Here is a 10,711-nt window from a genome sequence, read left to right on the forward strand (position 1 = left end):
CCCCTCCCTCCCACGCCCCCCAGCTGGGACCACCCTTCCCCATCAGCCCTCTGGATGTCCTGGCCCAGGGCCTCACCTCCGTACCCCACCACCCCCCAGCCCACCCAGGCCTTCACCCTGCTGCCCCACCCATCCCCCAGAGCATCGCACCCCCAGCTAAGGTGAGGAGACCAGAGGGAGAAAAGAAGGGGTGGTGGTACGGGAGTCTGAAAGTGTGTGGTCGAGCGGAACGAGGAGACAAACCTATATTAATTGACGTCTGATATAGGAAGTCTCTCTCTTTCCTCCAGTCATTCCTCCGCGGGGCGGCAGCGTAGCCTAGTGGTTAGAGCGTTGGACTAGTAACCGGAAGGTTGCAAGTTCAAACCCCCGAGCTGACTAGGTACAAATCTGTCGTTCTGCCCCTGAACAGGCAGTTAACCCACTGTTCCTAGGCCGTCATTGAAATAAGAATTTGTTCTTAACTGACTTGCCTGGTAAAATAAAAAATAAATGAAATCCCCTCAGATGTTCCCACGTACCGTCATTATCTTCCCGGTAGTTGAATATCTCTTCATTCCTGTCTCTGGGGATCCAGCTGGGACCATGTTTACTCTTCTACTTTTAGCACATCGACTTATCCACTCATCATGTGTCATGCTGAGGGAATGTGTGGTGTTGTCTTGACCTCTAGCCCCTGACCTTTAACCTCCCCACCTGCAGCAGAGGAAGAGCCAGAAGAGGAAGGCTGACACTACCACACCCACCGCCAACGACCAGCTCAGCGAGTCGTCTCCCGTGGCGACGGAGCCCCCCCGACCCCGCCGTGAGAGCAGCAGCCGCCCGCTGAAGCAGCCCAAACGAGACCCTGCCCAGCCCGACTCCCAGCACCACCTGGGGCTAGGCGGGGGGGTTCCTGGGGGTGGAGCGTTAACTAGTCACGGCGGGAGCCCCAAACGACAGGTATTGTTCTCCTAATACAACAAGAGGTTAAAACAGTGTGTGTGGGGGGGGGGGGGGGGGGGGGGGCCAGTAGGGAAACTGTCTGTCTGTCTGTACAGGGTTAGGGTTGTCTGTCTGTCTGTACAGGGTTAGGGTTGTCTGTCTGTCTGTCTGTACAGGGTTAGGGTTGTCTGTCTGTACAGGGTTAGGGTTGTCTGTCTGTCTGTCTACAGGGTTAGGGTTGTCTGTCTGTATATCAGAGTGGTTGGGTTGTCTGTCTGTATATCAGAGTGGTTGGGTTGTCTGTCTGTATATCAGAGTGGTTGTCTGTCTGTAAATCAGAGTGGTTGGGTTGTCTGTCTGTATATCAGAGTGGTTGGGTTGTCTGTCTGTATATCAGAGTGGTGGGGTTGTCTGTCTGTATATCAGAGTGGTTGGGTTGTCTGTCTGTATATCAGAGTGGTTGGGTTGTCTGTCTGTATATTCAGAGTGGTGGGGTTGTCTGTCTGTATATCAGAGTGGTTGGGTTGTCTCTGTATATCAGAGTGGTTGGGTTGTCTGTCTGTATATCAGTGGTTGGGTTGTCTGTCTGTATATCAGAGTGGTGGGGTTGTCTGTCTGTATATCAGAGTGGTGGGGTTGTCTGTCTGTATATCAGTGGTGGGGTTGTCTGTCTGTATATCAGAGTGGTGGGGTTGTCTGTCTGTATATCAGAGTGGTGGGGTTGTCTGTCTGTATATCAGAGTGGTTGGGTTGTCTGTCTGTCTATCAGAGTGGTTGGGTTGTCTGGTCTGTCTATCAGAGTGGTTGGGTTGTCTGTCTGTATATCAGAGTGGTGGGGTTGTCTGTCTGTATATCAGAGTGGTGGGGTTGTCTGTCTGTATATCAGAGTGGTTGGGTTGTCTGTCTGTATATCAGAGTGGTTGGGTTGTCTGTCTGTCTATCAGAGTGGTTGGGTTGTCTGTCTGTCTATCAGAGTGGTTGGGTTGTCTGTCTGTATATCAGAGTGGTTGGGTTGTCTGTCTGTATATCAGAGTGGTTGGGTTGTCTGTCTGTATATCAGAGTGGTTGGGTTGTCTGTCTGTATATCAGAGTGGTTGGGTTGTCTGTCTGTATATCAGAGTGGTTAGGTTGTCTGTCTGTATATCAGAGTGGTTGGGTTGTCTGTCTGTATATCAGAGTGGTTGGGTTGTCTGTCTGTATATCAGAGTGGTTGTCTGTCTGTATATCAGAGTGGTGGGGTTGTCTGTCTGTATATCAGAGTGGTGGGGTTGTCTGTCTGTATATCAGAGTGGTTGGGTTGTCTGTCTGTATATCAGAGTGGTTGGGTTGTCTGTCTGTATATCAGAGTGGTTGTCTGTCTGTATATCAGAGTGGTTGGGTTGTCTGTCTGTATATCAGAGTGGTTGGGTGTCTGTCTGTATATCAGAGTGGTTGGGTTGTCTGTCTGTATATCAGAGTGGTGTGGTTGTCTGTCTGTATATCAGAGTGGTGTGGTTGTCTGTCTGTATATCAGAGTGGTGTGGTTGTCTGTCTGTATATCAGAGTGGTGTGGTTGTCTGTCTGTATATCAGAGTGGTTGGATTGTCTGTCTGTATATCAGAGTGGTTGGGTTGTCTGTCTGTATATCAGAGTGGTTGGTTACAGCTGACAACACATTTCTCATATGGATAATAAAGTCTTCCTTCCTCGGCCTTCCCTTCCCTCTCCTCTGTCTCCCTCTCCTCTGTCTCCCTCTCCTCTGTCTCCCTCTCCTCTGTCTCCCTCTCCTCTGTCTCCCTCTCCTCGGTCTCCCTCTCCTCGGTCTCCCTCTCCTCGGTCTCCCTCTCCTCGGTCTCTGTCTCCGTCTGTCTTCCCCTCCTCTGTCTCCCCCTCCTCTGTCTCCCTCTCCTCTGTCTCCCCCTCCTCTGTCTCCCTCTCCTCTGTCTCCCTCTCCTCTGTCTCCCTCTCCTCTGTCTCCCTCTCCTCTGTCTCCCTCTCCTCTGTCTCCGTCTCCCTCTCCTCCCCTCCTCTGTCTCCCTCTCCTCTGTCTCCCTCTCCTCTGCCTCCCTCTCCTCTGCCTCCCTCTCCTCGGTCTCCCTCTCCTCTGTCTCCATCTCCTTTGTCTCCGTCTCCCTCTCCTCCCCTCCTCTGTCTCCATCTACTCTGTCTCTGTTTCCCTCTCCTCCCCTCCTCTGTCTCCATCTACTCTGTCTCTGTTTCCCTCTCCTCCCCTCCTCTGTCTCTGTCTCCCTCTCCTCGGTCTCCCTCTCCTCCGTCTCCATCTCCTCTGTCTCCGTCTCCCTCTCCTCCCCTCCTCTTCTAGGAGCAGCTGCTGTTCTGTGGCGGTCTTATCAGAGACATGTTGTCAAGAAACACATTGCATACGCGTGGCCCTTCTACAAAGCCTGTCGACGCGCACGCCCTCGGCCTCCACGACTACCACCACATCATCAAACACCCTATGGACCTCGGAACCGTCAAGGTGAGCTCATCAAAAGTGAACCCTCACTTACATTGAAGGTGTAGCACCAGGGGGTTCTGGGTAATACATTGAAGGTGTAGCACCAGGGGTTCTGGGTAATACATTGAAGGTGTAGCACCAGGGGGTTCTGGGTAATACATTGAAGGTGTAGCACCAGGGGATTCTGGGTAATACATTGAAGGTGTAGCACCAGGGGGTTCTGGGTAATACATTGAAGGTGTAGCACCAGGGGGTTCTGGGTAATACATTGAAGGTGTAGCACCAGGGGATTCTGGGTAATACATTGAAGGTGTAGCACCAGGGGGTTCTGGGTAATACATTGAAGGTGAAGCATCAGGGGTTCTGGGTAATACATTGAAGGTGTAGCATCAGGGGGTTCTGGGTAATACATTGAAGGTGTAGCACCAGGGGGTTCTGGGTAATACATTGAAGGTGAAGCATCAGGGGGTTCTGGGTAATACATTGAAGGTGTAGCACCAGGGGATTCTGGGTAATACATTGAAGGTGTAGCACCAGGGGTTCTGGGTAATACATTGAAGGTGTTGCACCAGGGGGTGTTATGTTTTCACCAGGCGTATCGGAGAAGGACACACATTGTTGCATGTTCTGTTAGATGAATTACCGTAATCTAAATGTGATTTGTGTCATTCTGAGCACCGTGGCTGGGCGCCCTAATGGACTATACACCCAATGCATATGGATCCGGCACCACAGTTTCCTAACTGAAGCCCTGCTTCTCACATCCTGGTTGTGTTAATTGGTAACCGTGTCTCTGTCGCCTCACTGTGTGAGTGTTTGTTCCCTCAGGATAAGCTGGACAGCAGGCAGTACAGAGATGCTCAGCACTTTGCTGCTGATGTCCGGTTGATGTTCTCCAAACTGTTACAAATACAACCCCCCCAGACCATGACGTGGTCAATATGGCACGCAAACTACAGGTAACTACAGAGCATGGTTGCTATGGCACGCACACTACAGGTAAACTACAGAGCATGGTTGCTATGGCACGCACACTACAGGTAAACTACAGAGCGTGGTTGCTATGGCACGCACACTACAGGTAAACTACAGAGCGTGGTTGCTATGGCACGCACACTACAGGTAAACTACAGAGCGTGGTTGCTATGGCACGCAAACTACAGGTAAACTACACAGTGTGGTTGCTATGGCACGCACACTACAGGTAAACTACAGAGCGTGGTTGCTATGGCATGCACACTACAGGTAAACTACAGAGCATGGTTGCTATGGCACGCACACTACAGGTAAACTACAGAGCGTGGTTGCTATGGCATGCACACTACAGGTAAACTACAGAGCGTGGTTGCTATGGCACGCATACTACAGGTAAACTACAGAGCGTGGTTGCTATGGCACGCACACTACAGGTAAACTACAGAGCGTGGTTGCTATGGCACGCACACTACAGGTAAACTACAGAGCGTGGTTGCTATGGCACGCACACTACAGGTAAACTATAGAGCGTGGTTGCTATGGCACGCACACTACAGGTAAACTACAGAGCGTGGTTGCTATGGCACGCACACTACAGGTAAACTACAGAGCGTGGTTGCTATGGCACGCACACTACAGGTAAACTACAGAGCGTGGTTGCTATGGCACGCAAACTACAGGTAAACTACACAGTGTGGTTGCTATGGCACGCACACTACAGGTAAACTACACAACGTGTAGTCATAACAAACCAAAAATACAACCAACCAACAGCACTTTCAGACATGACAGGTGTCCAACATAAACAGTGTTGAATGGATGAATGATGAACTACAAATCTCATAGTGCCACGGACTAAAGATCCCATGGTTCATAGCTCTGACCGCTCTCAATTCAAGTGACTTTGTTGGCATGGAAACATATGTTAACTATGCTCTCTCTTTCTCTCTCTCTACAGGACGTGTTTGAGATGCGCTTTGCCAAAATGCCAGCGAGCTTGAGGAGACGGCCCCCCCCTTCCCCTCCCCAGCCCTCAAAACCCCTCCCATCATCTCCCCTGCCCTCCACCCCCTCCCCGTCCCCGCCCTCCACCCCCCTCCCCACCCCCTCGGCCAGACAGCCCCTGCCCCCGACCCCCCTACTCTCCGATGACAGCTCCTCCTCATCGGAATCAGAATCCTCTGAGGGAGGTTTGGAACACGAGAGAACAGAGACTGGCTGAACTACAGGAACAGGTGAGGGGAAATGGGAGGAGAAGGGGTCCTCCCGAGGGTTGAAAGGGGTCTCCCGAGGGTGAAGGGCCCCCCAGGGTGAAGGGGCCTCCCCAACGGGTGAAGGGGCTCTCCCCAGGGTGAAGGGGCCTCCCCAGGGTGAAGGGGCCTCCCCAGGGTGAAGGGGGCCTCCCCAGGGTGAAGGGGCCTCCCAGGGTGAAGGGGTCTCCCCAGGGTGAAGGGGGGCGAAAGAGGTAAAGAAAGTGTAGGAAGGATAAAGCACTGTGTTGACACTGACTCACCCAAAGAGAAAGAATAAAGAGAGAGAGAGAGAGAGAGAGATATTCACCTGAACACAGAACCGGTAAAAGGAGAGAGAGGAAGGAAGGGGTGGAGAGAGAGAGAGGAAGGAAGGGGTGGAGAGAGAGAGAGGAAGGAAGGGGTGGAGAGAGAGAGAGGAAGGAAGGGGTGGAGAGAGAGAGAGGAAGGAAGGGGTGGAGAGAGAGAGAGGAAGAGAAGGGGTGGAGAGAGAGAGAGGAAGGAAGGGGTGGGACGAGAGGAGAGAGGAAGGAAGGGGGTGGAGAGAGAGAGAGGAAGGAAGGGGTGGAGAGAGAGAGAGGAAGGAAGGTGGAGAGAGAGAGGAAGGAAGGAGGGTGGAGAGAGAGAGAGAGAGAGAGGAGAGGAAGGAAGGGGTGGAGAGAGAGAGAGAGGAAGGAAGGGGTGGAGAGAGAGAGAGGAAGGAAGGGGTGGAGAGAGAGAGAAGAAGGAAGGGGAGGAGAGGAGAGAGAGGAAGGAAGGGGTGAGAGAGAGAGGAAGGAAGGGGTGGAGAGAGAGAGGAAGGAAGGGGTGGGAGAGAGAGAGGAAGGAAGGGGTGGAGAGAGAGAGGAAGGAAGGGGTGGAGAGAGAGAGGAAGGAAGGGGTGGAGAGAGAGAGGGAAGGAAGGGTGGAGGAGAGAGAGGAAGGAAGGGGTTGGAGAGAGAGAGGAAGGAAGGGGTGGAGAGAGAGAGGAAGGGAAGGGGTGAGAGAGAGAGAGCGGAAGGAAGGGGTGGAGAGAGAGAGAGCGGAAGGAAGGGGTAGAGAGAGAGAGGAAGGAAGGGGTGGAGAGAGAGGAAGGAAGGGGTGGAGAGAGAGGAAGGAAGGGGTGGAGGGAGAGGAAGGAAGGGTGGAAGAGAGAGGAAGGAAGCGGGTGGAGAGAGAGAGAGAAGCTGTGTTTCTCTCTTAAAATCCTCCTGTGTGTGTCTGTCTACAGCTCAAAGCTGTTCACGAACAGCTGGCCCGCTCTGTCCACTGCCCCAGGCCACGAAGCCCAAGAGAAAAGATGGAGGGAGAAGGAGAAGAATAAAAGACAAGTTCAAGAAGAAGATAGGAGGGGAGGAGCCACAGGAGATCCGCCCCTGCCATCCTCCAGCCAATCAGAAAGAGCAAAACAGCAAGGAGTGGTGACCACGCCCAAGAAGATCAAGAAACCGAGGATAGGATGGATGGAGAGAAGCCACAGGTAGGATGGATGGAGAGAAGCCCAGGTTAGGATGGATGGAGAGAAGCCCCAGGTAGGATGGATGGAGAGAAGCCCAAGGTAGGACGGATGGAGAGAAGCCCAGGTAGGACGGATGGAGAGAAGCCCAGGTAGGAAGGAGGAGAGAAGCCCCAGGTAGGACGGATGGAGAGAAGAAGCCCAGGTAGGACGGATGGAGAGAAGCCCAGGTAGGACGGATGGAGAGAAGCCCAGGTAGACGGATGGAGAGAAGCCCAGGTAGGACGGATGGAGAGAAGCCCAGGTAGGATGGGATGGAGAGAAGCCCAGGTAGGACGGATGGAGAGAAGCCCAGGTAGGATGGGATGGAGAGAAGCCCAGGTAGGATGGGATGGAGAGAAGCCCAGGTAGGACGGATGGAGAGAAGCCCAGGTAGAAAGATCTGGGTAGGATGGATAAACCCAGGATGGACAATGGAGATTTCTGATTGATTAATAATTTCTCTCTGACACTCGCTCTCATCTGTCTCTTTCTCCGCAGTAAGAAAGAAGGTATGAAGAGCAGCCGTCTGGGCGCCCCACATCAGACCGGCTCCATCCCCCTTGCCCCCTCAGCCTCGCTGGAGGCAGAAGATCACATGAGTGAGTGAGTGAGTGAGTGAGTGAGTGAGTGAGTGAGTGAGATTTTGTAAAGATATAAAAAAATATATATATATATTTTCAAAAATGTTAATGTATTTGTCTGTGTGCCAGGTGTGTTTGTGGGCGGGGCAGCTGACAGGTGTAAGCCAATGTCCTACGAGGAGAAACGCCAGCTCAGTCTGGAATCAATAAACTGCCCGGCGACAAGCTGGGCCGTGTCGTCCACATCATCCAATCACGAGAGCCATCGCTCAAGAACACCAACCCAGACGAGATAGAGATCGACTTTGAGACGCTGAAAACCCTCGACACTCCGAGAGCTGGAGACATATGTCTGGACCAGCCTTAGAAAGAATAAGAAGAAATCACAGCCAGGTAAGAGAGGTGGGGAAGGAGGGACGGAAGAGTGGTGAGTGGTGGAAAAATAATGGAGAAAGATAGTGGTTGGTGGTGAAGTAATGGAGGGAGAGAAGGAGAAAGGGAGAAAGAAGAGAGAGAGAGAGACGCAGACAGAAGGAGAAAGAGAGTGGTGGTGAAATAATGAAACACCAGGAGAGGAATTGTGTGTCTGTGTGAGAGAGGGAGAGATGGTGAAATAATATTGACCAGAATGACCAGTTAACCCAATCTGTGTGTGTAACGCAGTAGAGAAGGCTCTGGAGGTGACCAGTGTGATGAAGATGAAGACAGGATCTTCATCAGGCAGCAGTGACTCCTCTGACAGCGACGACACAGGTAACACACACGGCTCATAATACATAGTTTGAGTGGGGTATCACGTCGGGCAGCAAGAATGCTCAGCTCTCAGTCAACTGGTTGTGAAGCAGCTCTCTAGTCAACTGGCTGTGAAGCAGCTCTCAGTCAACTGGCTGTGAAGCAGCTCTCAGTCAACTGGCTGTGAAGCAGCTCTCAGTCAACTGGCTGTGAAGCAGCTCTCAGTCAACTGGCTGTGAAGCAGCTCTCAGTCAACTGGCTGTGAAGCAGCTCTCAGTAGAACGACAGAATGCATCAGGGATTTGTGCATCTTTCTGAAGAAGTAAAGCCTGTTGTTGTGTAGCTAGTTAGCGTGGAGGAGACAGGTAGCGTGGAGGAGACAGGTAGCGTGGAGGAGACGGGTATAGCGTGGAGGAGACGGGTATAGCGTGGAGGAGACGGGTAGCGTGGAGGAGACGGGTAGCATGGAGGAGACGGGTAGCGTGGAGGAGACGGTTAGCATGCAGTAGACGGGTAGCGTGGAGGAGACGGGTAGCGTGGAGGAGACGGGTAGCGTGGAGGAGACGGGTAGCGTGGAGGAGACGGGTAGCGTGGAGGAGACGGGTAGCGTGGAGGAGACGGGTAGCGTGGAGGAGACGGGTAGCATGGTGCAGGAGACGGGTAGCATGGTGGAGGAGACGGGTAGCATGGTGGAGGAGACGGGTAGCATGGTGGAGGAGACGGGTAGCATGGTGGAGGAGACGGGTAGCATGGTGGAGGAGACAGGTAGCATGGTGGAGGAGACAGGTAGCATGGTGGAGGAGACAGGTAGCATGGTGGAGGAGACAGGTAGCATGGTGGAGGAGACAGGTAGCATGGTGGAGGAGACAGGTAGCGTGGTGGAGGAGACAGGTAACGTGGTGGAGGAGACAGGTAGCGTGGTGGAGGAGACGGGTAGCATGCGGAGGACAGTCATTTCTGAAGGCTTCCCCCAAACAAACCTTCCATATTAAATGTTGTCTGTGAAGTAGGACACCTGACAGAATGATATCATGATGATTTATATCAGTCGGTGGGCTTTGTACAGAATCGCCACGAGCCAAACACAACTGTCTCTTCCTAGGTGCGCAATTCAATAAAGGTGAACTTCAGTATGGTTTTGTTAGTTTATTTTACCAGACCTCAGAATGGCCTTTTGATGTGATTTTAAAGCATTGCTGTGGACTTTAGAACATCCAATTTAGCTGTCAGAAAGAAACAAAGGGTGTATGTGATTTTAGAAGAGTGAAAAGAAACAAGGGGAAAGCAGAACCTTATTTGCAAAGAATCTTATGTTTCTGAGATCTGACAAGCCTGCTCACTGTTCAGTCACTAACAACAACACACTTGTTGAGATTGTAACTTAATATCATATTAACATGAAAAAAACTATGTAATGATTTGTGTGTGGAGGGTAGGTTATTATAGTTATTATAGACTATTAGACTATTGGCTACTTTCACCTCTTTCCACTCCTCCCCTGATCGGGCCAGTAGCTTTCAGTTGGCACTGGCCCGGTGTGCCGCTGGGAAATTGACCTAAATGTCAAGCCCTGTACACACATCATTTTCATTATGTTTTCTCTCTCCCTCTCTCTCCTGCTCCCTCTCCTTCCCTCTCTCTCCTGCTCCCTATCCTTCTCTCTCCTTCTCTCCTCTCTCTCCCTCTCCTGCTCTCTCTCCCTCTCCTGCTCTCTCTCTCTCTCTCTCCTGCTCTCTCTCGCTCTCCTGCTCTCTCTCTCCTTCTCTCTCTCAGGGCTGGCCCCCCAGCAGCAAAAGTCCTCCTCTAGCAATATATACAGTAAGAGACCCCACCAGTCCAGCAGGGGCGGGGTCAGCATCACTGCCCCTCTGGACTCCTCCTCCTCCCCCCAGACCCCCCTAGTTCAGTCCAAACCCCCCCAGCAGCAGCATCAACACCCCTTTGCCCCCTCTCCTCCTCCCTCCATCCCCACTGTCCCCGTGACCTCTCTGGACTCCTCTTTGACCTTTGACCCCCTAGCTCACTTCCTGCCCCCCTCTGAGCCAGCAGGTGGGGGAGTCCCCCCGTAATGAACTGGGGGCCCTGCCGCCGTACCCCCCCACCTCAACGCTACCAACACACACACCTCTGAGAGCACACAGCCCTTCCTCAACCAGCAGGCCCGTCATGCCCTCCGTCATGCTCTCCCCAGGTATGTGGATGAACACATTTCTACACTTTTCTACACATTTCTACACTTCATTGTGTCGAGGGTTTTGGTTTTAATGAAACATTTCGATTTTTAGAAATATAATTTATTTCTGTACTTTTTGTCTTTTTGTCCCTCTCCCCC

The 10,711-nt window shown here is 52.3% G+C and overlaps 1 pseudogene; it reads left to right on the top strand.

Moving 5' to 3' along the window:
• Window positions 1–10,428, top strand: part of LOC116370670 (bromodomain-containing protein 4-like) — a 19,967-nt pseudogene extending 9,539 nt beyond the window's left edge.
• Window positions 10,429–10,711: the final 283 nt, after the last annotated feature.

The sequence above is a fragment of the Oncorhynchus kisutch genome, unplaced genomic scaffold (assembly GCF_002021735.2).
Source record: "Oncorhynchus kisutch isolate 150728-3 unplaced genomic scaffold, Okis_V2 scaffold2694, whole genome shotgun sequence".
Taxonomy (NCBI): Eukaryota; Metazoa; Chordata; class Actinopteri; order Salmoniformes; family Salmonidae; genus Oncorhynchus; species Oncorhynchus kisutch.